This window comes from Danio rerio, chromosome 5, assembly GCF_052040795.2.
Source record: "Danio rerio strain M-AB ecotype USA chromosome 5, GRCz13ab, whole genome shotgun sequence".
NCBI lineage: Eukaryota > Metazoa > Chordata > Actinopteri > Cypriniformes > Danionidae > Danio > Danio rerio.
In genome coordinates, this window is record NC_141025.1 from 11,868,932 (window position 1) to 11,896,183 (window position 27,252).

The following is a 27,252-nucleotide window of genomic DNA, read 5'->3' on the forward strand; positions in this document are numbered from 1 at the left end:
AATATTGGCATATTATTCATCAAAACAAGACAATATGTTTTGCTTGTCTAGAAAATTCTTTGTGATTTGAGAATTTTTAGATATTTAAACTCAAAACAAGACAAAAAATCTAAGTAAGAAAAGCATTTTTTTGCAGTGTAACTCTGGATATCTGGACAAAGTCATTATGAGTGCCTCCTCCACTATAATATAACGGTAATTAAAACAGTTGACATGCCAACTTTCTACTACAAACAGAAGCTTGCAATGGTTGCCCTGCCTCCGAGCTTCTGATTGGTCCACTGCTTTTGGACCTGACAGTGATGAGCTCTGCTGAAGATCTTTTAATTTGACATGTCCAGTAATAGGTTGATATGGCTATTAAATATAGAAAGCTGACTTTTCTCCCTCTGATTGGTTCTTGGTCCCCACTGTGCCACTCCGTTTAGAAAATCCAATCATCTCCCCTGGATGTTGATGGCAAGTTGGGCAATTTTGATCATATATCTGCTATTTGCTTTGGTACAATGCAGTGATATAATAATATCTTGTTTAGGCGCACTTTCTCCCAAAAACAACCCTATGTTAGGTCAGTAGTAAGAAACTAGGTGGTCATTTGTAGTGATCCCAGTTTTAAGAACAACAAACAATAACTTAACTTCTAGTGGATTATTTGAAATCAGTCAAGTTTGGTGAAGGAAAAACCATGGTTTGGGGTTGCAGTCAGTATGGGGGCATGCAGCAGATCTGCAGAGTGGATGGCAACATTACAACCTGAGGTATCAAGACATTTGTGCCGCTCATTACATTACAAACCAGAGGAGAGGGCAAATTCTTCAGCAGGATAGCCGTCCTTCTCGTACTTCAGCTTCCACATCAAAGTTTTTGAAAGCAAAGGAGGTCAAGGTGCTCCAGGATTGAAAAACCCAGTCACCAGACATGAACATTATTGAGTATGTCTGGAGTAAGAGGAAGGCAGAGGCATTGATGATGAATCCAAACTTGGATAGGTGACAAGCCAGTACAGTAAGTATGATATAATGTTAGATAAACTTAAAAAATAAGGAAACAAATTATCAATGTTGTAATCTCACGAGTAAACATTGTGGCCAATTAAAAGCTGCCTGAGGCATTCATATAAATGATATGGTGAGGATTGTCATGGTCAAAGTTTTGTTCTGATTGGACTGTTTTCCAACTGGATTTTGCACTCACGGGATTTACATGAAAATGAGGAGGCGATGGTGTTGAGGCTCAAGATATGTCATTTCAATGTACTGAACTCTTATTAGGGCCTACTCACACTATGCCATCCGTACCATGCCCAGGCCCGTTTTCCGGACCGTTTGAGAAGTGTGAGTGCGCTGAATCGGGCTCAAGCACGGTTCACTTGGCCGGCCCTGGCCCAGTTGGAAGAGGTGGGCCTGAGCGTGGTTCACTTGGGCTTCAGCAAACCTCATTCCTGCAGCACGAGAGCTTTATGACTGTTTATGAGCGCCAAAATGGGGTGATCTGTTCGGCGAAATATCTGACTGCGTGTCACCGCATCCCTAAGGACTGTTTGGCAAAATATTTGACTGCATGTCACTGCATATCAAACCGACTGAAACGATATAACTAGAGAAATCCCCACTGTGCTGAGTGATAGCGATTCTCACTGAACAGCGCAGCAGCGATGACGTAAGCGTGCAGAGGCCCGATTGTGGTGTGAGTGCGGGCCGTTGGGGGAGACGAGAGGGGGGACAAGCGTGCTTTGGCTCGGTTCGAGGCAACTGTCCCTAGTGCGAGTACGGTCTTACTCAGCTATATGTCTTATTATACCTATGCCTAGGAATATCTAGATTTTCGTTATATGGCACCTTCAACAACAATCTTTACATGTATGCAAATAAAACAAATGTTTTTGAATAGCTCTGGAAGTGGTCAACTTAGACTATTAGTGATGAAACTTTACACTATATTTACACTTGTATTTAGCAACAGAAACATATTTAAATGGTTAAAGTAGTCAGTCAAGGCACATTGATGCTTCCATGTGATTAAAAACCTCCCATGACTACTTATTAGAAACATTTATAATTCGTGTCTTCAAGTGCAGAAATAAAAGACAGCCTGCTTACAAGCTGTTGCAGAGAGCAAAGCTTAATTTTGAGTTTGAAAGTGCATCGAAAATGCCATGATTTGACATTTTATTTGATGGAGCGCATTCAAAAATGTCATTATTTACACTCCTCTGAGACCCGATGTGTCCCTCGGTCAAAATCACAACATTTCATTCTAGCAAATGGGAAACGTTTAAAGACAAATTCGGCCTGGCTAAGATTATTGTCATCATTTTTAACACCTTTTAGGGTGTTATTTTTATGCTGTGCGCCTGACAAGATCAAGAGCCTGAGACACACACACACACACACGCACACAAACACAAACATAACCGCCCTTGCTGAGTGCTATTCTTACAAATGCGATGTAGCCAGAATAGCTCTAATGAATTGAGCAAATAATTCACAACATGACACGAGACACTGCTGTGTTCTCTATACCTAATTCTCAGCTCGCGTCTAAATGTCCCTGACATTTCTATCCAGCCACTTGGATGTACTGTTTACCACATCGACAGTACAATTTAGCTCCAGCGAAGCCAAATGAATTGAAGTGTTGTTCATCAGTAAATTATGCTTCTCTGATGTCCGAATGCTGTTTATCTGATATTGAGAGCCCGGTGACTCAATTTCGCTTGTTCTGCTAGTGAGGAAGATTCCCGTGTACAGGTTTTGTTTTCTTTAACAAGCAATTCTGCGTATGCTGTTTACTGGTCTATCCACATTATCTTTCAACACCGAAATAAACTGTGATTGCAAGACTGTCTGTTCAGACGTCATGAGAGGGAAATAACAAAAACAAGTCTATTAAACACTACAAGGCACACTGCGAAAAAAGCTTTTCTTGCTTAGAGTTTTTGTCTTGTTTCTAGTGTAAATATTGAAACATTCCTAAATCTAGAAGCATTTTCTAGACAAGTAAAAACATTGTGTTTTTTCAGAAATAATGTTGAAATAAAGTTAAATTGAGTTTTTCCTTAAAACAAGCAAACTAATCTGACAGTGAAGTAAGCAAAACAATCTTATTTTGAAGCAAAAACAAGATTATTGCTTACCTCATTGACAGCATTCTTAGCTACCAGCATTCTGCTAAATAAATGAGGTCATTACAATTTTTTAGTGAACTATCCTTGTAATAGTCTAATCAATTTTGGCGTACAAGGCAATACAATAATTTTGACCAACGCAAAGCATTTTTTAGCTATTGACAAAATATACCCCCTGCAACATAAGACTCGTGCCATGACGCGACACAACTGACTCTTAAAGGAAATGTGAGATAAGACTGATTGGTTTATTCTCAAAACACACCTCTCACTCATTAAGAGAGAGAGAAACCCTGTTAGAACATTAATTTAAAGAAAAGTTAATTTGCACACGTTCTTAATGCTTTTGCGCCCTGCGCTTTAGACTTTGTGCCTAGATCGTAAAAAAAAGAGTCCCAATGTTACAATCTGTCCAGCCCCAGACAGACCAACATTAAACTAATATTAATTAATTAGTTATTATTATTATTCATCAATAATTACCCAATTAAATAATTAAAAATGACCATTCATTAAATAAATTCTAAATGTAAACAAACGCAAAATGAATAATCTTTCACAGAAATATTCTAGTAAAATTTTTAAGACAATGGTAAGCCACAAGACAAACACCATCTATTGGACAAGACAGCATCAACTAAAGAAAAGAAAAGGGATATAAATATATATAAGTATGCATCATTTGATTATGCGAAAAAATGCTTTTCTTACTTTGATTTTTCATCTTGTTTCTAGTCCAAATATCTAGCAATTCTTAAATCAAGAAGCCTTATCTAGTTAAGTAAAATACATAGTCTTGTTTTAAGAAATATCATATCAAAATTAAGTGAGTTTTTCTATAAAACAAGCAATAATCTGCGAATGGGGTAATCTTATGTGAAAAAGAAAAACTATTTTGCTTACCCCCTTGACAGATTATTTTGCTTGTTTTAAGGAAAAAAACTCATTTAAAGTTTGGCATATTATTTCTGAAAACAAGATTTTTTTTGCTTGTCTAAAAAATGCGTATTGATTTCAGAATTGTAAGATATTTGGACTTGAAACAAGACAAAAAATCCCATAGGCTCATTCTGAAAACATCCCCCTATATTCATTCCTGGAGATCGCAAATTACGTAGCCAGAAGTATGTTAGGCTGCATTTCGTCATTAAAACGAACGATATGGGGTTAGTATGATGGCGTTTCTTTTTTAACGCTTACCAGCTGACCGCTTGCCTTTGAATGGATGTCTTTTCTGCCGTTTCTAGATTGTACAGGAGCTTGCCATGTAGGTTGGTGAACTTGAGACGCAGAGAGTTGATCACGATGACGGGGTTCAGGTCCAACAAAGAATGGTCCCAGAAAGCAGGTAAGACAAAAACAAAAGCCAAAATGTAAAATAAACATGTAAATAACAGGGTGAGAATGTGATAAAACAGACAAAGTTTTTCCTTTTTCTGAAATGCTTTTGGTTAAGTTGGAAATGCTTTTGTCGGTTAAGTTCAGCGAAGTGGGTGGGCGGGTAAATCAGTACTTTTGAAAACACTATTAGTTGGGTTTAGGGAAGGAGGAGAGTGATTCTGTCTGTCAGTCAGTCGGTCGACAGAGGCCTCTGGGGGATTTACGAGAGAACAGTAAAATGTTCTTTGAATACTTATTTAAAATCTGTTCAATAATTATTTAATGCCATAACGAATGGTAAAATACAGATTGTAATTTAATTTAATATAGGCTGGCTTAAATAAATAAAATATTTTAAGAGCCTATATAAATAAATATAGGCCAAACATATTTTTTAAAATAATAAATAGGTTATTTTCTGAAAAATGCGCAATTAAACACAAATAAGACAAGTATATTCTGTGTATTTGAAGGAGCAAACAATGCATGCCCTTAAAAAATAAACTTTAGCCCCCCTTAAAACTTAAATAGGCTATTAATTACGGATATAAAAGATAAACAGCCCTTTTTGTGAAAGCATGAGAGAATCTTGCATGAGTGCTGTTATAAAGGAGTCTCAAATGACCAACGACCGCAACACGTTTCAGAACATTTGAGCTGATATCCGAGTTATTTCATTTTCTTCTTTAGTTCTTTCATTTTTACAAATTGTAATCTACTTTGAAATCTCAAAAAGAATACACAGCAGGCTCTAGTACATTCAAGAAAAAAAAAATGCAAAAAAACATACCCCCTGGGACGTATTTCACAATCTCCAGAAATGTACATAGCGGTACATTATCAGAATGAGCCTAAGTTGAAAAATCTAAGTAATAAAAGATTTTTTGCAGCGTAATTGTTACGTTATACAATGTGTTAATTATTTGTTCATTTATTTTATGTATATAAATATTATATATATAAATACAGATTTGTGTTTTGTTTATGCATTTGGAGCTGATGTTGTGTTGTGCGCTGTGGAGCATGCGCAGGTCTCTCTCTCTCTCTCTAGAGCTGTGCTTGATTGCGGTCCAGCTGTGTTGCGGGTGGGAGCGTATATAAGCTGGAGGAGAGGAACAAAGGACCGATCTTTCTGCGCGGTGCAGGTCGCAAATTTCTATCGTCGCCGCTGCCGCTGCCGCCGCTGCTGTTGTTCCGAGCGTTTCCTACAGTATCTCCTGCCCCAGATTGTTGGTTGACTTACTGGTGCGATTGATTGATTTGTTTAACTGACAATTTAATTATTTTCTTAACGGCTCGCCGATAGCTCTGAGCCTTATTAAATATATATATATATATATATATATATATATATATATATATATATATATATATATATATATATATATATATATATAATTTTAGTTATAAATAGAAGCGGTAGGTTGGGAATCGCCATTTACTTTAAAAACGTTTCCTCCTGGTTTGTGGCAGCGAGGGAGAAAGGGAAGTTTGTTGTAGTTTTATTTGGGGGCACTTTTTATTTGAGCAGGTAAGTTAGAATTATTTCCCCGCAAGTTAGCTGTCTTTTGATTATTATTTTGGCCTGTATTCCCTTCCGAATAGATGCTTCCAATATCTTCTTTGTTGTCTATCAAATAATAAACCTTGTTACTACTTGATAAACGTTCTGATCATTGTGAGTTGGGACAGGAGAAGGGGAAAACCCTAAATTGAGTCTTTAAGTTTAATTAATTAATTTATTTACAATTGTTATTGTAGACTGGTCGGGGCGTAACAGCAATATTGTTTTTAAAGAAGCTCATTCATCGGACCTGGTTAGGATACATACTTGCCTCCTAAATAAAACCATTAGTGAAAGGCTCCAAAAACAAAGTCACGCTAGAGAAGAATACTTGGCGTACACTGCTTTTGTATTCATTAGGTATATTGATTTCATTTAGCTATTTGATAAGGTGACCTACTCATGCAACCCTGCTAGCAGAATGAAAAAAGTAAGAAACAGGTTTTAAAGCAAATGGATCTGTTAGCACAAATAGACTTTTAAAAGTACCCCATTATGGAGGATATTATGGGGTTGGAAGGTTGAATAGGTTGCTATTGTGTGTACTCGCTCACTAATGTTGATGCTACTCATCTCCAATGCTCAACAAGAAAGGCGCAGTCTATCATTAGCCACAGATGTTCATGTAATCTAGTTTTTTATTTAGATGTTTGAATGTCATTAATCTTTAAACGCATGTAAGAATACTCTTCCTGTTCCCATCAGAAAATGCATAGTTCATGGTCTAGCTATTTCATGGGTCAGCGTTAATGGAAGCGCTGGCAGAAACACACACAGATCCGTGAGTCACTCTGAACAAACATGTTTACGTCTTCTTTGCAGCTTCATTTAGCGCTAATGCTCCAGGTTTGATTTCACTCAGGGAGCGTGTCACAAATTGAGGGTCTGCGTAACTGAAATGCAACCTGTTTCTGTTCTTTCTTCTGTCTGAAATCTCAGGAGAGTTCATGGCGTTTCACCTTGCCGTGCTGTAAAGCTTGCTCTGCGTGTCACCCGGTTTCACGGGTTGGGATATAATCAATGCTAATGTGACTACCGACGTGGCTCGCAGGCGTTCTGCTTTGAGTCACAGAGGACTGGGAAGTAGAACATAAAAGCATGCCTGTTCACGCTAGGTTTTAGTTGCTATTCACATAAGTTGACTTAAAAAAGTAGAAGCAAATGTGCTGCTTTTGTACAGTATGTGTGTAGTTTACTAATAGACAGTAAAATGTTTTTATATACAACCCCAAATTAGAAAAAAGTTAGGACAGTATGAAAAAACACAAATAAAAAAGAAAGTAGTGATTTCTAAATTTTACTTTGAAGTATTTTATTGCATAAACACAAAAGAGTTCATGTTTGTTTTGCTTTATTTCATCTGTAAATATACATCCTTTCCTGTCATTCAGACCTGTAATGTATGATTTGATACAAAACCAGCTTCTAAGAAAGGCCTAGTCCTTTAGAAGCAAAGATAAGGTGAGGATCGCCAGTTTGCCAACAAATATGTGAGAAAACTATTGAAATGTTTAAAAACAATGATCCTCAAAGAAATATATGAAAGCAACTGAATATTTTACCTTCAAAAGTGCATAACATCATTAAAAGATTCAAGGAGTCTGGAGGAATTTCAGTGCGTAAGGGACAAGGGGGCAAGTGATCTCTGATCCCTTAGTAGGCACTGCATCAAGAATCCTCATTTATCCATAAGCGATATGACCGCATGGTTCAGGACTAACCTTTGGCAAGTATCACAATACGTAGTCACATCCCCAAATGTCTGTTAAAAATGCATTGTGCCAAAAGAAAGCCCTATGTTAACAGTGTCCAGAAGCGCTGTCAACTTCTTCTATTTCACTGTTCTGTTGCCCACCTTAAGTCTTGTTTGCAGAAAGAATGGAACAAAATGACACTTGAAATACTTCATCACTTGAAAAGACTGAAGACAGTGCTTAAACGTCGTTTAAGTGTTGTAAAAGGGATTGGCAACATTACAAAGTGATGAATGCTTTACTGTTCCAACTTTTTTTAAATGTGTTGCAAGAACCAAATTAAAATACATGTTGATTTTGAAAAAAAAGAAGATCACATTATATAATGTTTGTTGTATTGTCTGCAATGAAATACAAGTCAAAGTAAATTTAGAAATCACTGCTTTCTTTTTTTCATTAACGTCCTTTTCTGATTTTGAGGTTGTATTTTTATTTTTATTTTTAAAATTTTTTGCAAAACACCAATTTGAAGAGAAAAATTTATATTTACATAGCTTGAAGTGAGATAATATAAAGAGTCACAAATTTTATCAGTTCTATCATGTTTTTTTTTTCCTGAACTACCGTAAGAATGTCATATGGTTTGACAGAGAAATGAATTAAGAAACACAAGTCCTAATAGTATAGAAATAGCATGATTTATCTTAATTTTTGACTCCTACTGTCTCTTCATATATTGCTATTTATATTATGTAAAATAGTTTTTTTTCCTCAATGACTTATTAGACTTGATGGACATTTTTAATAAATTGGGGCATCACACCAAAGGATAGCAAAACTTCATTTTATAGTAGTTCCAAAAAAAGTAGAGACAAAATTTATAGTGGAGACAAAAATTATAACATGTGCACGTCACAGGATTCATGTGGATTTTCAGACAAATGATCTTAAATTGCTGTCCTTTGTACAATTTTGTGTGGAATTTGCCAGATTTTAAGAATTAGCATAACATTAGCGTAAAATTAGGCCTGAGGTATTCAATAATGATTTTATAATTTTCTTTTTACTTTATAAGAGCTGTAATTAATCGAACTATGATTTATCCCCGAAAAAATTATTAACACAGCAGTGTTTATAACAAGAAGCCAAAGCCAAAACATTCACTGCATTTTGTTTATTAAACATTAAACTGCATTTTAAACATTTACTGCATTTGAAATGATGGGAATACTATTCAACATACTTTTGTCATGTGTGACAGTGAAAATGTAATGTCACATCAACAGGGTACTTCAGGGTTAATTCAGATGTATAAGAAGACTTTCTTGATTGATTTCTTGAAATCTGCTCCATTTCACTGAAATCACCATATATATCGTAGTTTGGAAACACTTTAGTTTAGGTACCAATTTTCTATTAATTAGTGACTTTTTTTCTGCTTATTAATAAGATATTGGCGGTTTATTATTACAGTATGTAATAATAAGTACATATTCAGCATGATCTTTTTTTACAGTCCTACTCCTACCCAATATCTAAACCCCTAATAACTATTAATAAGCAGCAAATTAGGGGTTTATTGAGCTAAAAGTCAAGTTAATGGTTTGATAATAGTAAGAATTGTACCTTAAAATAAAGCGTGACCCACATTATTCCTTTATATTATTGTAAATGGTTACATTCATAACTATTCAGGACTGAACATGATCATATCTGAGACATAATTTAAACCTCATCTCTTGAATTTAATATTATGAACCTCCTGATTTTCGTTTCTTGTCGTGTTCCATGAGACATCCCCATTAATTCTGCCCAGAGTGTGTCGGTTACTTCGAAGGGCTTTTTTTCATATATAATTTAGTTTAAAAGAGAGACCACACTGGATCAATAGAGGCTGAGTCAATGATGGATGGTACACCATTTATTAATTTCACCTCAGGACAAATTAAAACCACCCTGGGTTCTTAAACATGGAACGCATGAGCAGAAATAGTGGCCTGGATTGTTTCACTTTACATAATCTCGAGGTTATTTTGTAGGCTGTATAAAATGTATATAATGAACTGCTTTTACTTGATGGATTTTTAATTACTGTCATTCACTTTTACAGCTCAGCTTGTATTTAATGTATTTTACTTCAATATTATTTGGATTAAAGTCAAGATGATACAGTACTTTCATAAAATTACAAGATCATGAGATATTATTAATATAGGAACACAAATGGGTTTTTTTCCCCAAATGTTCTATTGATTGTGGAACATTTGGAACATTCGGAAACCTTTAACTCTGTAAAGCCCACTGTTACAGAATAACAAAATCACTTTTACCATTCTAAAAAAATGCAAGAAAACGTTTTTTTTTTTTTTTTTCACATTTACATATATAATGGGTGTCTTAACGATTAGGGATGGTCATTTCGGTTAATTTTGCCAACCGACAACCGCTGGTTCCATATTACCATGAACCTGTACCATGAACAACAACCTGTTTCAACCAATAGTTAATACATCCATGTGAAAACCATAGACTAAAAGATATAGACATAGTATCCATGATGTCACCCATAGGTTTCTGAAGTGCGCAAATGAAGCTATAAGTAGGCTTGGCTAACCGTCACCATTTTGTTTGTGTGCAATCACACCGACCGTGGGATACCAAACAAGGGCAAGGTGGCAGAGCGTGAGCAGAAATGGAGGCAATTTGAATGATTTGTGAGCACAAGTAAATGCACACAGCATGCCATATTATCTGATAATTCTCAGACATAATCCCAAAAGACAATTGACTGTGTAAAGCTACATAAAACAAAAATGCGATGTATATACCAAGTTCAGCAGCTAATCAGCTGGAATGACATGACGGCAACCAGCAAGATCTAGCTGTCACTCAAGTGACCACGCCCTTAATTAATGCAGATTTAATATAACTTAATAAAAATTAAAATAGATGAGTTCTAAAAAAAAATCACCCCCTCACAGTTGTCATGAAGGGTAATATTAGTTGTATACAGTACATGAAAGCCATCTTTTGTACCAGGCTGTAAACATTTTTTTATCAGCTGTAAAATTAGCCGATTTAGCATTGTAGTCAGGGAACATCTGAAATTTATGGAGCCAGCCCCCAAAGGCGAGTCGATGAATTGCAACTTCAGTTACTTTCGTATTGGCTTCATGAGGGAGAGCGGGATGTTTCCCCCAGAGATGTATAGTAATGAAGTAGAACTACTTCAGTACTGTACTTAAGTGCTAAAAGGCTGTATCTGTACTCAGAGATTTTTTTTCTCCTACTTTCACTTTTACTTCAGTACATATTTTCGATGAGTTTAATACTTTTACTCCAATAGATTTTTAATATGCTGCATTGTTACTCGTTACTAGGAGTGTCAAAATTACCGCTATCGGTTAAGTAATAGATCATTACCGGTTATTACGATTGCACTAGAGAACTATCGGGACGGAGGCTAGGGCGAATAAATAACGCTCTTACTACAATGAAGGCAGCACAGCACACAAGCCGCTATTTCACTACTACTAGGGTTGTAACAATATACCGGTATGACGGTCTACCACGATTTGAACGTGCACGATTATCATACCATGAACAATTGCATATCAAGCTCCGGAATCAGTGCGGTTACGTCATCAAAATTTGACAACGCTGATTTGACAAAGAAACGCTCGTCACTGTGTCTCCGGACAAACCAGACATGATACATTGATGCATTGTCCCTCCTCCATGCCCAGATTGGTTCAAACTCGCTATATCCCAACCAATAAGCATAGGTTTCGCTTTTGTTTGTGGACCAACAATGAGCTTTTTGAACAACACGGAATGAGAGATAGGCATACATTTATGCGCGGCTAAATACGCAAAAAAAAGTTTTGCATGAAATAATTCTCATACTAAGGACTTTTGCATGCACAGCAGCACAGAAACATGACAAAACAGTGACAGCAAAGACGAACTGCTGCTCTTGCTGTTTTCAAAAGACGCAAATGAAGGTGCAGCTGTTTGTCTGCATTGCAGACAACCATATCCATATCCATATCCACAGACAACCATATCCATGCTGGCACATAAAACCTAAGGATGTTCCATATTGAATCTAGTTTCGTTATGTAACTATTTATAGTATAGTAAATATTTATATCTATTTTTTTTACTGAGGATTTGCACCATGTTTATTTGGACTTTGACACATTATTATTTTCTTATTTTTTTATTTGTTCATTGTAAGTGGTGTTGTTTATAGTAACTGAAAATATATTATTTGGAAAAAGTCAAATTTGCTTTACTGTTCTATTATTTTGTAACACTTTTTTTCTGTTTAGTTCATTCCCAGACCTTTTGGGCAAATACATTGTCAGTAAATAAATGCATATTTTTACCCCATAGAAAAACCTTTGTTCAGTCAGAAAACGTGTTCTTATTCTTTTCAGGGTCTTTGCTATGAGAATTACTATTTAATACCGTTTACCGGGAAAACGTCAAACCGTGGTATTGTTTTAGACGATTATCATACCATAAAAAATTCATACCGTTACAACCCTAACTACTACAAAGAAAAGCTGTAAAACTTTATCTTTACCTCTCTCCCAATGGACATTTGACTCGCTGCCGTGTTTGTGAGGTAACTTTTCCTCTCCTCTTGGCTGTTAAAGCGATACTTGTGGATCCTAACACGAGCGTGCCTGGGGTGCAGGTTTTCTCCAAGTGTCTATTATGGATTACCTGTATTAACAGTGTATTATGCGCATATAGACTGTAACCGCGGCTGTTCTTTCCGCCATCTGTGAATATCGATTTCATTTCTAAAGCCGATCACAGCCCTTTCTGTTGAGCAGATGAAGACAATAACCAATCATAAGGGTGTAAGACCTCGCCTGTCAGCGCTCAAAAAGCAGGCGGGATAATATTCACATTAGTTTATTTGCTATAAATTCTAGTGTTTTCTTCTGTGCATGTGTTGGAGTTTTGTTTGATACATTCAGAAAGAGTGTTTTCTTTGAGCAGGTCAAATTAAGGGTACAGTTCATATATCTTACTGTTGTGTTAAAGAACAAAATTGTATTACAAATATATGTAAATATATTTATAGATTTTAATAAAAATAATTATTCTGTTGTGAAGAGAAAATCTAATTATGTATGGAAAGCATTGTCAATGCAGCGAGATATCAAATCGATGGCATGATAATCGTAACCGAACCAAACCGTGAGACCAGTGTAGCTTCACACCCCAACTCGTTACAATTATAAACCTTTTTTCTGGCTGGTGCATAGAGGGTGCCATAATGACCAGCTTCTTCCGGTTGAATGTTTAGAGCTTCCGTTTACAGTGTTTACAACGGGTATATTGCGATCTAAAAATGGGTTTCAATTGTGTTTTGAATGGATTTTTGTGACACAGAAGTGTTTTGTGACACAGAACTGAAAGCTGTTATAATCTGTCAGATCTGTAGTTCAAGCGCGAGAGAAAAACAGTATCTTAAGCCATGTTTCTTTTCGTTCTGCTTAATCACGTGCCCCCCCAAAAAATATTTAAAATAAACAAAACAATTCGATGTCTTTTAACTGCTTTCTTTATTAACTATTATTACGCCCCATGTCTAGGGGAAACAACTTGGGCATAATAAACGAAGAAAACAAATGTGTTGGGGTGGTGGATTTCCCAAACAAAACAAAAACTTAAGACAAAAGATTCCCTTCGGTCGACAACCAAACTCAGACACTCAATTGAGAGTATATGAATAAATTTATTATAGAAAAATGTAGTATATATATAAATTAGCAACTCTTCAGGGTGACCACAGGCCAAAATAACAAACAAAAGAATCTATAAAGTAAATGCACTGAATTAAATATTACTATTTAAAGAAAAATACTAGAAGCTTACCTTACTCCCTAAACATAAACATAGTCAAAAGTAATCAAATAAATAGGCAGGCAACCCCTACATGCTCAAACTCTCAAAATAGGTTAACATATGAACATTAGTACAATATCTGTTGTTGGTCGTCGGCCGGAGGAGTGAGGGAAATCCAGGAGCTCCACTCCCTGCACCGAACGCAGCACAAATTAGCTCCCCGAACCCTGCCAGAAGCTCCTTTTTATACATTCCTCCGAGACCAGCAGCCAATCAGAACTGGAGATCACGCTGGTATGGGAGCCTATGTGATAACAGAAAAACAAGAAGGCGGGACAAAGAAAAAGGCGTGCAATTCGCAATACTAAATAAATAAATAAATAAATAAACTTCAGTCGTAACAACTACATAACACAATACTTGTACTTTTACTTTCAGTACTTGAGTAGTAAATTTTGAAATAAGCTACTTGCAATACTTAAGTACAAAAAATGTTGAATACTTTAGTACTTCCACTTAAGTATGGTGTTTAAAGAGGACTTCAACTTCTACTCAAGTCACTTTTTTGATATAGCGCTTGTACTTTTACTTAAGCCTGGTCTGTAGTACTTTATACATCTGTGGTTTACACTTGGTGAAAATCCAGATTTGCACATTTTATTTTTAAGAGTGCATTTTCTACTGAAAAACTACTAAACTATGATTGTTAAGACACATCATTTTGGTTTCATAATTGGCTTATCTGTATGTAAAGCAACAACAAGCTTCCGAGACAAAGTAGAAAAGGCACCAAATGAGAAGCAATGACCTACTGGTTTTCTTTTGAGTATTGATCGATGTGCACAGCGAGAGAGGGAGACAGACAGACAGAGAGAGACAGACCTGCAGACAGGGACAGAGCTGATGGATGCTAGGTGCGTAAGTAGGCTAGGTCAAACTCGAAGCCGAGGACATGTCCAACTTTCCCGGGCCCTGCCGCTCAGATGAACTCATTAGAAGTTAATTAATCACATGAATCGATCCATTGTCACTTTCCTCTGTGGCTGCCTGAGCGAGAGAAAGAGAGACAGAGCTCAGGTTCTGCAGAAAAAGCTCTCCGTGTCAACATTCACATCCTCTAAGAGTGCTTTCTGCTGAGGCGCCAAATCAACAGCAGAAATATGAGCGGGTTATCGGCTTAACAGGTTGGGATATGTCCTCTTTATATACTGGCTGCCGCTATAGATCATCATGCATGCAGGAAATATACACAGTTATACTGCCTTTCTCCTGCTGAAATGCTTATATGGTGAAGATGAAGTGGGCTAATGTGACAATATTGAAACGTTGACAATCTCAGGACTTTATTTTGTGATTGCAATGTTCTCTTGAGTATATAAGTATATATTGAAATAAGGCCTGAAGTTATGAAGGGAAGTGTTTGGCAGTTGCTTGACCTTGAATATTTAATTTTCTTCCTGGATGGTTGCATAATAAATAATTTCGTTTATCAAAAATGAGCGTGAACTTTCACTTACTGAAAAATCGAAAGTATGTTCACTAGACAGTATTAGAGGGTTAGTTAAAAAATGTGTATTTAAGTGCATATTTGAACCTGATTTTGCTTTTTAAAAAAGTAATAACGCTTGATTTTGTCATCATCTAATTGTGTCAACCCATTTTTTATTGCAGTACTGTAATATTTAATTCAATTCATCTTTATTTCTATAGCACTTACAGCTTTGTTTAGGTGGGAGTGTCGAGTGGAGAAAGAGGGAAGGGTTTGCATGAAAAGGGGAGTTTCATCGTGGACGCGCTGATTTTGGCAACACAAACACAGACGCAGGTGAGATAGACAGTTACGTTTACATGGACATTTGTAATCAAATTACTTGCCTTAATGTGAATAAGACAATAATATGATGGTGTTTACATGAGTTGCTTTTCCAATGTTCATTCATGATTATGTTTTACATATTATAGCACATAATTCAACTTAACATCTTTGCGTCACCACGCTACGCACTTTTCCTCCGGAGTTTCATGTTATTTCAGGTGTTTCACTCTTAATTGTGTTACTTTAACTCCAGTTTAGCAGTTTCATTTTCATTCAGGAACATTTCATGCATGCCCCCAGAGACAAACAAGATATTGGATGCGAGGAACTGCTGGAAGAGTTTAGTTTTATGTAATTTGAAACCACACGGCAAATGGGAGAAAAAACGTCTGCATTTCTCGGTAGATGCAGAGACTTGGTAAGTGCAGAGAATAGTGTCAAACAGCCATGTGTTTAAAAATTATCCTGTCACAAAATGTGGTGAAAATTCTATACAACGGTAATAGTTTGATTAAGGTGTTTACATGTTTAAACTCGGAGACCAGCATTTACAGCAGATCTTTGAGTCCATAATGTTGTAGTGATATTAACGTATATTAAACTTTGTAACCAGGGCCGGCAGAATAGAGAGGGCGGGGGGTGGGGGGAGATGTTGCAGACGCCGCCCTCTCTATTCTGCCGGCCGTGCTTACAAAGTTCACCCCTTTCACTTTAGGGTTGAGGGCGGCGTGACCGTTCTTTGGCTAGAGCGGCAGTTCAGCTTGCTCCGGCCCTGTTTGTGACTAAATCATTCTGACTCAGGTAAGTTTTAAAAACTGAAAGAGTACTGAAGACTAACTTTGCCATCTGAATAAACATAAACAAAGAACATTGATCACACACTTACCAAATCTGTAAAGACAGGACAATCAACACAAACTGGAACCGTGTTTTTAAAAAAAGAATTTGAGTGTCAAATGCAGATTTCACCATTTCCAGATGCGAAAAGCTCTCGGGTAAAAAATGTTACTTACAAACATATTTTAGTCGCGTGTTAGCAGACCACTGTAATCCACATGTGAGCTGTGCTCTCATCACGGGAAAAATTTAAATAAAACCTTCATTGCAGCACTTTTATAAATGCAACACTGATGACCCATGTCTCTGAATAATTCTTCTTCTTTCACTTGTTTTAATTACGGTTGGCAACATAACATGGCGTCTCTCTGCCGCCTGAACACTGTAACAGGTAAAAGGAGTCTTCAAAGCTATATCATGCAATGAAGTTGCACCTCATTTACAATAGAGTTCTTTTACAACCCTACGTATTTGCATGCTTTTGATCATGCGTTATGTCAGATAAACAGCAGTCAGTGATAGAGACAGACTCGAATGAAGCTAAAATACAGCTTGTTAGTTAAAAATACCAAGTAAGTTCATTTGATGCATTTGTAGTGGAGTTTATTCAAGCCTTTCTGAAATGATGAGTCAAACACAAATGTTGTTTGCAGTACACACAAATATGGGGGTTAACTGAGCGGTTAAGAACATGGATGCATGAGAGGCAACTGATCACAGAGAGTTGGGTTTTTAATCCCAGTTTCTTTGACTAAAGATGTGTGAATGTGTATACATATTATTATGGAGAAATGGCACATGTCAATTAATTTGGTGGGCGTGGAAAACCACTTTCCTACATCACTTTGCAGTGGGCCTCAAAATCACTAAGATTTCAATCTTTTTCTAACCTCAGGAAATTAAAAAAAAAATGCTTGTGTGAGACTTGGGAATTCTTTATGCAGTTTACCTGTCCGTTTATCTAAAGCGGAAGTTTAAGAAAATGCTCCTGTTGTCATGTCAGTGTAAACCTCCGGAAGCAAGAGTCTTTGAAAATGATGACTTGCATGCATGTGTTAAGAGAAGCGCAGATTAAAGGCAAGCTCAAACAAACATATGCAACAATTTCAGACCTCATCTTATTAGAGATCATGATTTGTTGAACTGGTTGAAATCATGCTGGTCTGGAGTGAGTTTTTGGTTATTAATACTACCGATTTCAATGATATGCTGACCTTTTAACCCATGATTTAAATGTTCAATCAAACAGATCATTAGTATCACAGAGCTTCACTTTTATGCGAATTCTAGCTATGGTGAAAAAAAAAAACAAAAAAACACATTTTAATTTGTTTTGTTTTTGTCAAGATGACATGCACCAAACTAGGATGAAAGCGCACAACTCACTCAAAGGATAAAATAACATCAGACTAATACCACTGTGCAGTCTCTTAAAAGTTCCTCTTGTGATCTGAAATGCTGAAATCACAGATGACGTTTATATTTTCCAAGAGAATATATGGCTTTTTTTTTTTACTCAAAGTTGCCTCTGCATATTTAGCTGGGAAAGGAGAAAGTGTTTTAATGTTGTCAAAAATGTCACACTTCAGCTTTAAATGCTCCGAATGTGCTGAGTTAAGGCTCAAGTATTTATTATTATTATTTTTTTTTAAGAAATAGGCCAGTATTCATTATACCTCAGGAATGTTCTGTAACATTTATGAAAAGCATACTTTATTTCTGTAGCTGTGGAACAGAGGTGGCAACACAAGTGTCAAATATGCAAAGTTAGAGCATGTGCAGTATTTACCTCAGCCGGCTGCAGACTGAAACATGAGGGCTTGTTATTTCTGAGACATTCAACCAGACTGTTGACACCTAAAGTAAGAATCTCGCTGACAACTATGTAAAGCTACTTTCTGACAGAATTGGAGGTGCAAATTGCTTTATTTTTCTCTCAGGCTTCGTAAGAATATGCTCAAAGGTTATGCTGTTTGAAATGTATAGTGCATTAAAATAACTTTTGGTAAATATATATTTGTATATTTCATTACACGTCTACAAATTTATTATAAATGTCAAATGCACATTAAATGTCTCTTAATTTTGTCAACAAGAATTAAAACATTTAACAAAATTATAATTAAAACCCTTCTGACGATAGGATTTCAGGATGTTCAGGATTGGGTGTATTTCTGTTTTGACTCTTTTTAGGGTGACATCAGAATACATTTTAACTTTTGTAGATTTTTATGTGTTCAGTAAGGCATCTGCTGTGGTGGAAAGTTGAAAAGAAAACATGCATCTTGTTTTCATACGTTATCTGAGCGTTATCCAAGTGTACAAGTCATGGTGCAGTGGAAAAAGAATGAATATTGTGGATGACTCCCATGAGCTTAGAGGACTGCATCCATACATCTCTGCAATGACTCAAATCACTTATTGATAAATTCATCTGGAATGGCAAAGAAAGTTTTCTTGCAGAAGTTCCGGATTCATCAAGATTCTTTGGATTCATCTTCAATGCCTCTTTCTTCATCTTACCCCAGACAAGCTCAATAATGTTCATTTCTGGTGACTGGGCTGGCCAATCCTGGAGCACCTTGACCTTCTTTGCTTTCATGTGGAGGCTAAAGTATGAGAAGGAGCTTTATCCTGCCGAAGAAGTTGCCCTCTCCTGTGGTTTGTAATGTAATGGGCAGCACAAATGTCTTAATGCCTCAGGCTGATGATGTTGCCATCTACTCTGCAGATCTCTGACACACTTCCATACTGAATGTAACCCCAAACCATGATTTTTCCTTCACCAAACTTGACTGATATCTATGAGAATCCTGGGTCCATGCGGGTTCCAATAGGTCTTCTGTATTTGTGATGATTGGGACTAGAAATCTAGAAATTAAACTAGAAATCAAGTTATTATTTGTTGCTCTTACAACTAGGATCGATCACAAGACTTTTGTCAGGCAGTGTATTTATATACCAAAGTTTACCTGATTGTATCTTGTACGGTACCTGTCCAAACAAACTATAGACTTCGCCCACCTCCCACCTCTTTTTGTAAACAGATAGCAAAGTGTCCAACAATGGTGCCTTTCTTTTTGATCCTGGCAGGCTGTGTTTGGATGTAGGCTCAAATGTGTCCATACACAGAATCCCAGCTTCAGAAGACACAACAGCGAAATTAATTATTTTTATATATGAAGGGAATATCCCTGAAGGAGTCTGCAAAAAACTTGCTTGTGTTTGCAAAAAATGTTTCACTTAACGGTGACAATGATAATAATAAAAATTCCATGTAGAAATTATTCTGAGAATATTTGAAATGTGATCAATAGTTTACAACAGTGGTATCAAAAAGTTCCTGGAGGGCTGCAGACTTCAGAGAGGTCACGTTTTGATCTATTGCTCTCACGCAATCACTTGATGCAATTTTGCAGGTCAGACTTTACAAGCTTGAACTTTAGAATGCAGTGAAACTTGTCACACAAGCTTGCGTTTCCTGTTTTCCACAGCCACGTGTATGCTTTCAGCTACGGTCACACTGCACTTTTCTCTTTACGTAGACTTCCATTCATACACATGCAAATGCATCAGAACAGAAACGCAAGTTCGCACGTTAAGTTTCGCAGCAGTTCACTGGTTTGCAAAGTTCAAGGTTGGTGAACTCTGACCTGCGAAATCGCCTCACTTGACTGCGTGAGATCAATCGAGGATAAAAACATGACCTCTCAGGACAGAAATGTAAAACATAGTCCAATCGCTCGCTTTTAAAAATGTCTAATCATCTGTTCAATCCCGCCCCTTTTCGCAGAGCCGTACGACAGAATTTCACACACACAAACTCTACTGTGACTGCAGCTTTACCTTTACCTTGTTTCAACAAGCCTGAAGGACTCATTTAGATCAGGTGTGTTTAATTATAGAGTTTGACATGTGTGGTCTACAGAGGCAACAGTGAAATGTTTTGTTTTTATTTATGAAGAAAATAACCCATATAAGAAGAAGCCTGCTTTTTTTGCTTGTGTTTGCAAAACTATTCACCTGACTGCTTTATGATTTTAAGATTATTTTGAGATTATTCAGTTTTCCTCCATCATTTTTCATATGTACAGATGTTTGTTTGAATGCATTTTACATTGATAATGGTGGGCCGCAATGTCAAGCAATGATAAACTATATGCGCCGATTATACATGCAGTGTGTTCTGCGCTGGTTTGAGGGGGTGGTGTTAGGGGTTGTTTGGCAATGACTAACTAGCATTAAACAGATAACTGAACTGAGGGGGACTTTGACAGGGTAAAATGCGTATTTATTGGCTGGGCCAGTTGGCATTTATGTGAAGAGTTTGCATGTTCTCCCTGTGTTGGCACAAGTTGCCTTTGCCAGTACTGGCTTGCGGCTGGAAGGGCATCTGCTGCATAAATATGCTGGAATAGTTGGTGGTTCATTCCACTGTGACGACCCCTGATTAATAAGAGACTAAGCCAAAGGAAAATGAATGAATGAATCCGTGGCTCCATAAATAGTTTATTATTTTATATGCATAATCCAAATGCATTGTACTTTTTAATTCTGGCTCATGTATCCAAACAGTATTTCAGATGATGGCCATTAAATATGTATTTGTGTTGGTTTTTAAATGCAGTAGTTGTGTGTAATGGTATTGTGAACAGTACAGCACATATACTGTATGAAGACAAATGTTCTCTGTTCATACAGGAATAAAAGGAATACAATAAACCCTGTTATTTTAGTTTACAGCATAAAAACAGCTCCACATAACTTCTGAAGACTGTGTTTTAGAGTTAGCTGTGGATAAATGAATCAATGTATTGATTTTGGCCCAGGCGCTGACTTGTGGTGTGACACTGCATTGTTATGTGGCAGTGGATACAGTATGCTGTAAAGATACTGGATGGTCACACATTGACCTGAATGCATGAAACGTGATATTATATGGTTAATGTAAAGTAATGGGGGATTCTCTTTAATAATCAAGTCAACAGCACACAGACTCTAACATTATAAACAAAATAACTGTCTAATGTTCATTTCTTATCTCTGTATTTGATTAGTAAATTTGTTTTAAAAGGGGACCATCCGCCATTCAGATTCTGCAAAGCGTCTCGCTAAAACTTCACCACTAAAACTTCACCATTACAGAAAAAATGTGTGTGTATTAGCCTTTTGTTCAATTAGCAAATCCCTCTTTCCCAAGGCTGATGCTTTAGGAATAAGCTAAAAGCCTTTTACTTCCCTCGCTGAAGTCTCTCGTGCATATGCTGAAGTATTTTAACAGTAGATTAATGTGGCGACACTGAGAGGACCTTGGAGTTGGGCATTCATGTGCTTATATATATGTATATAAGCAGAGGTCAGACCTACCGTTATAAATATTTTGTCAACTAATTTTAGGGCACTTGGCAAGAAAAAATACTGGAAAGCAATAGAAATAGAGTCACTTAGCCAATACAGCTGTGCTCTCCATACAATAGAATAGAATAGAATAGAATAGAATAGAATAGAATCATGTGTTATAAATTTGTGTTCGTATATAAACATTTTATTATTTGTTAGCCTTGTGGCATTTTTTTTATGTGATGAAGCTACGGTTCAGATACCAACCTAATTATGAAAGTATGTTTTATAACATTTTAGTAGTTTAATGGTATTGTGGAAATTTGTGATTAAATACTGTGTTTTTTTATATACAGTTGAAGTTATAATTATTAGCCCCCCTGAATTATTAGCCTCCCTGTTTATTTTTTCCCCAATTTCTGTTTAACGGAGAGAAGATTTTTTTCAACACATTTCTAAACATAATAGTTTTAATAACTTATTTCTAAAAACTGATTTCTTTTATCTTTGCCATGATGACAGTAAATAATGTTTGACTATATATATTTTTTAAGACACTTCTATACAGCTTAAAGTGACATTTAAAGGCTTAACTAGGTTAATTGGGTTAACTAGGCAGCTTGGGGTAATTAGGCAAGTTATTGTATAATGATGGTTTGTTCTGTAGAATATCGAAAGCAGGTAAGTGATAGTCTTTGCAGATGAGCAGATGGAATGATGTTTACGATGTAAACAAGGAGCTTCAGTCAAGCATCGAGCATGAAGTCATTTCCCTTAATCATAGCTTGTTCATCCACAGGTTTGGGGAAACGTCCACAGAAGAAACATTCCCTGGAAAGGGGAAATATCCACGGAAGAAGACGAGTCCTGGAGAAGGTAAAGTAAACCATCTGACATCGATTCCAGCCACTGACTGACTGGAATCGCTGGGGTTATATGGGGATCCGGTGATTGCTGGTGCAGGTGTGTCCTGTTAGTACTCAGGTGAATGTGCTCGGGCGTGATGGGAGGATGGTAGCTATCATTGGTGCCCAGGGAATGTGATGGAGAGAGAGAATGGTAAATGGAGCAGCAGGAATGAGCCAGGGATGTGACAATAGCGTTTATTTTACAGATGAAAGGAAGCCAGACGTACCTCTGGGTAAATATTCTGCTCTCCATAATGTAGACTGGGGTACAAATCCATAATGAGGCTGTTTTGATTTTAAGGGTCAGTGTTTGGGACAGCCACATTTCAATTTAAGTTACCCAATAAATAGATCTAAAACATATAAGTATTTTAAATATGATTGTAGGTTTCAAATGATAGTAGAATGGTTTTAGTAAACATCTAATCTCTGAATTTTTAATTATTATTTTTTTAATGTAGGACAACAGTTTGCACACAAAATAATTAAATTTCTATTACTATTTAAATAAAGTATTACATTTTTAAAAAAACATTTAACAATATACTAGGCGACACAATAGCTCGGTGTTTAGCACTATCACCTCACAGCAAGAAGGTCGCTGTCCCAACTGGGTCAGATGGCATTTCTGTGTGGAGTTTGCATGTTCTCCCCGTGTTGTTGTGGGTTTCCTCTGGGTGCTCCGGTTTCCCCTACTGTCCAAAGACATGCGCTATAGGTGAATTGAATAAACTAAATTGTCTGTAGTGTATGTGTGTGAATGCAAGAGTGTATGGGTGTTTTTCAGTGTTAAGTTGCAGCTGGAAGGGCATCCTCTGCATAAAACACATGCTGGACAAGTTGGTGGTTCATTACGCTGTGGTGACCCAAGATGAATAAAGGGACTATTCCAAAAGAAAATGAATGAATGAAGGTTTCTATCAAAATATCAAGCAGCTAAAACCTGTTGTCTCACAGATTTATTTTTCTTGAACAACCAGCCATTTTGAGAGACTTGAAGAAGGTCATGACAGTATGAACTTGTAAAATATTACAGTTTTAAAATATCTGACGTCCACCTTTTTATGGCTGCTAATCTGCTTAAACCATTATTGTCTAATTTTACTTTAAAGTGGACTAAGCAGACTTTTGAAAAATCAGCAAATCGCAGGTTATCCAACTGTAAATGTGTATTGGATGGCTCACCCAAAAAAAGCTTTGTCTTTATCACAAAGCATGTCTGCGATGTTGCCTTAGAGGTCTGGCTAAAATGAAACGCCTCAGAGAGAAGCATAGCTGTTCTGCCATTCGTTTGAACCTGCTAACATTCCTGACTCCAATCCATAAAATAGGAGAAGTAGTTCTTACAGTATCATCATCAACATTGATGACCCTCTGTTCCCCTTTCAGCATCTACTTCAGAAAAAAAACATGTTCAACAATGCTAGAGAAAACCCTCCTGTGATTAATGTCTGATGATGTTAGAGTACAGTTGAATTGTTTTATAGTGCTACAATACGCTTTGACGTCAACCAAGTCACCAAGAGTTGAAGTGCTCGGGCAGAGTTGTATAATGATATTTTAAGGTTGGCGATGCTTGGGAATTCATGGCTTTAATGGGCTTATATGTTCAGTAGGAAGCTTTTAAAAAGTAAAAATATTTCTTCAATCCAAAGGGGAAAATGGCCCAGTCACTTCAAAAGCCACCAACTCGATAAATCAAAACTGAATCCCTTTTATATTAACATACACATACAGTTGAAGTCAGAATTTTAGCCCTCCTGAATTATTAGCTATTTGTATATTTTGTTCCGCATGAATTAGCATGTAGTTAGCATGGTTTTAACATGAATCAGCATGTTTCTAGCATGAATTAGCATGTTTCAAGCATTAATTAGCATGTAACTAGCATAATTTTGACATATTGCTATCATGATTTTAACATGAATCAGCATGTTTCTAGCATGTTGTTAGCATGAATCAGCATGTAACTAGCATGATTTTAGTATTGTTGCTATCATAATTTTAATGTGGATCAGCATGTTTCTAGCATGAATTAGCATGTTGTTAGCATGAATCAGCATGTAACTAGCATGATTTTAGTATTGTTGCTATCATGATTTTAATGTGGATCAGCATGTTTCTAGCATGAATTCATGATAATCTAATAAGATTATCATGATATTAGCAAGTTAGAATTATTCGCATGTTTCTAACATTGATTAGCACAATGTTATCATGATTCTAGCCTTGTCATCTAACATGAATTAGCATGTTGTTATGTTTATAACATGTACTAGCATGTTGCGGACATGTTTCTAGCATGAATTAGCATGTAACCAGCATGATTTTAACATTTTGCTATCGTGATTTTAACATAAATCAGCATGTTTCTATGATGAATCAGCATGGTTCTAGCATTAATTAGCATGTAACTAGCATAATTTTAACATATTGCTATCATGATTTTAACATGAAACGGCATGTTTCTAGAATGAATTAGCATGTAACTAACATGATTTTAGCATGTTGCTATTATAATTTTAAAATGAGTTAGCATGTTTCTAGCATGAATTAACATGTTTCTAGTATTAATTAGCATGTTACTAGCATGATTTTAATATGAATCAACATGTTTCTACCATAAATTAGAATGTTTCGAGCATTAATTAGCATGTAACTAGCATGATTTTGACATATTGCTACAGTAGCATGATTTTAACATGAATCAGCATGTTTCAAGCATGTTTCTAACATGAATTAGCATGTTTCTAGAATGAATTAGCATGTAACTAGCATGATTTTAACATGTTGCTGTTATATTTTTTCTAACATGAATTAATTAATGAATGTTGTTAGCATGAAATAGCATGTAACTAGCATGGGTTTAGACTGTTGGTATAACTAGCATGTCACTAGCAAGTTGCTAACATATTTCTAGCAAGATTATCATGTCAGCAGCTTGTTAGAATTTTTAGCATATGTTTCTAACATTGATTAGTACAATTCGATTATGCGACAAAATGCTTGATGCCATGGTCTTTAGCCTCCTTGTTGGTGCAACCCACTCCCCCATGCGGAAGGTCGCCGGTTCGATCGGGGTTACATTAGCATATTGCTATCATGATTCTATCATAGGTTAGCATGTTTCTAACATGAAGTAGCATGTTGTTAGCATGATTCCAACATGAACCAGCATGCTGTTAACATGTTTTTAACACGAATTAGCATTTTGCTAGCAATTTTCTAGCATGATTTTAGCATGTTGCTAAATATGATTTTAACATGTATCAGCATGCTTCTACGTAATTTAGCATGTTAGCATGAATTACCATGGGCTGGCATGACTACCATGACATTAGCATATTTCTAGCAAGATTACCATGTCAGTAGCATGTTAGAAGTATTAGCATGTGTTAAAACAGCTAGTCACAGTCTATGGGACATTTGCTAGAGTGTTGAAAGTTGTTGTTAGGGCGTGGCTAATAAGTTTAAAGGTAATCAGTGATTGACTACTTACTAGACTTAAATTAGGCCAGACTCTAGTCTGTAGGACATTGTGATGCAGAGTTATGAGCTAAAAAGTTTGATCTAAATTGATTAAGTCAATGACAGTTTTTTTTTTTTTTTGCAATGGAAGTCTGTAGGACAGTTGCTAGGGTGCTGAAATTGGTTGCTATGGGGTGGCTAGGAAGTTAAAAGGTCAACAGTTATTGGCTGCTGCCTGCTGGCTAGACTGAGTTAAATGAGGCCATTGGTAGGTCTGTAAATCTAGCCAAAATAACACAAATAAGACTTTCTCCAGAAGAAAAAATATTATGGGAAATACTGTGAAAATTTCTTGCTCTGCTAAACATAATTTAGGAAAAATTTGTAAAAAAAAAAAAATTCAAAGAAGGGTGAATACTTTTGACTTTAACTCTATACGCTACAGTCAAACTATAAAAGCACACAAAGAGCCTTTGATAGTCTAAATACGAGGTAGTGTTTACCATTTAAGCCCAACAATCTCCTCTATAATGCCACTCTGAAACAGTGATCGCCTCGAGTCTTTGCGGGTCACTCTGAGAAAGGAAAAGTCACACTTTAAAAGCTCATCTACTGTTGTGCTGCACATTACATCAAGGACATCCATTCATTCTACTCACTCTTGAAAGCCGCTCGCTTTAATTCAAATCAGACGTGTGCTTGAATGTACAGAGCTAAAACCGGTTTTGAGACCTGTCATCGAGCCCGACCTTTGCCCTCACGTGTACAAATCACATTTTCCCCAACAAGTAACCCAATTAACCCCCAGCCAGAGACATGCTTTTCATATTTGCCAAAGGAATTAAGAAGCAATTGTACATGAAAGCCACACAGGCTTGAATCGAGTCATATAGACCTTGTGTATATGCGGGGAAAAAAAGTCACGGTGGCTTTGAATGCTTTTGTGCTAAAAAACACATTTAGCAGCCTTCAACCATGACTCGGCTTTCATCCTGAAAATGCGTTTCCTCTGGGTTTTGTTTATGGGACTATATTCCTGTTGAGTATAATCCAAATATGGTGACACTTCCTTTAAAAAATAGACTATATTTCATATATATCTGAGGATAATTTTGATACAATTACTCTAAGGGTTCATGAAGATAGGATCTCTTTTGAAGGGAAATGTGAAAAATATCATGACAGAGATGGTAGAATTCCAATTAATTTGATGCATGTTGTTGGTGTATTTGCTATGTCTCTGTTGATTC

The 27,252-nt window shown here is 36.4% G+C and overlaps 1 long non-coding RNA gene across 2 annotated transcripts in view; it reads left to right on the forward strand.

Moving 5' to 3' along the window:
• The window catches only part of LOC137495558 (uncharacterized), a 386,993-nt gene that overhangs the window by 275,865 nt on the left and 83,876 nt on the right, over positions 1–27,252 (forward strand). The window contains exon 4 of one of the 2 annotated variants that reach the window (XR_015490865.1): positions 22,426–22,502. This is a non-coding gene — a long non-coding RNA (uncharacterized LOC137495558). Of the gene's footprint in view, positions 1–22,425; positions 26,317–27,252 lie in introns of those variants that run through there. The other variant, XR_015490859.1, reaches the window with a different exon arrangement.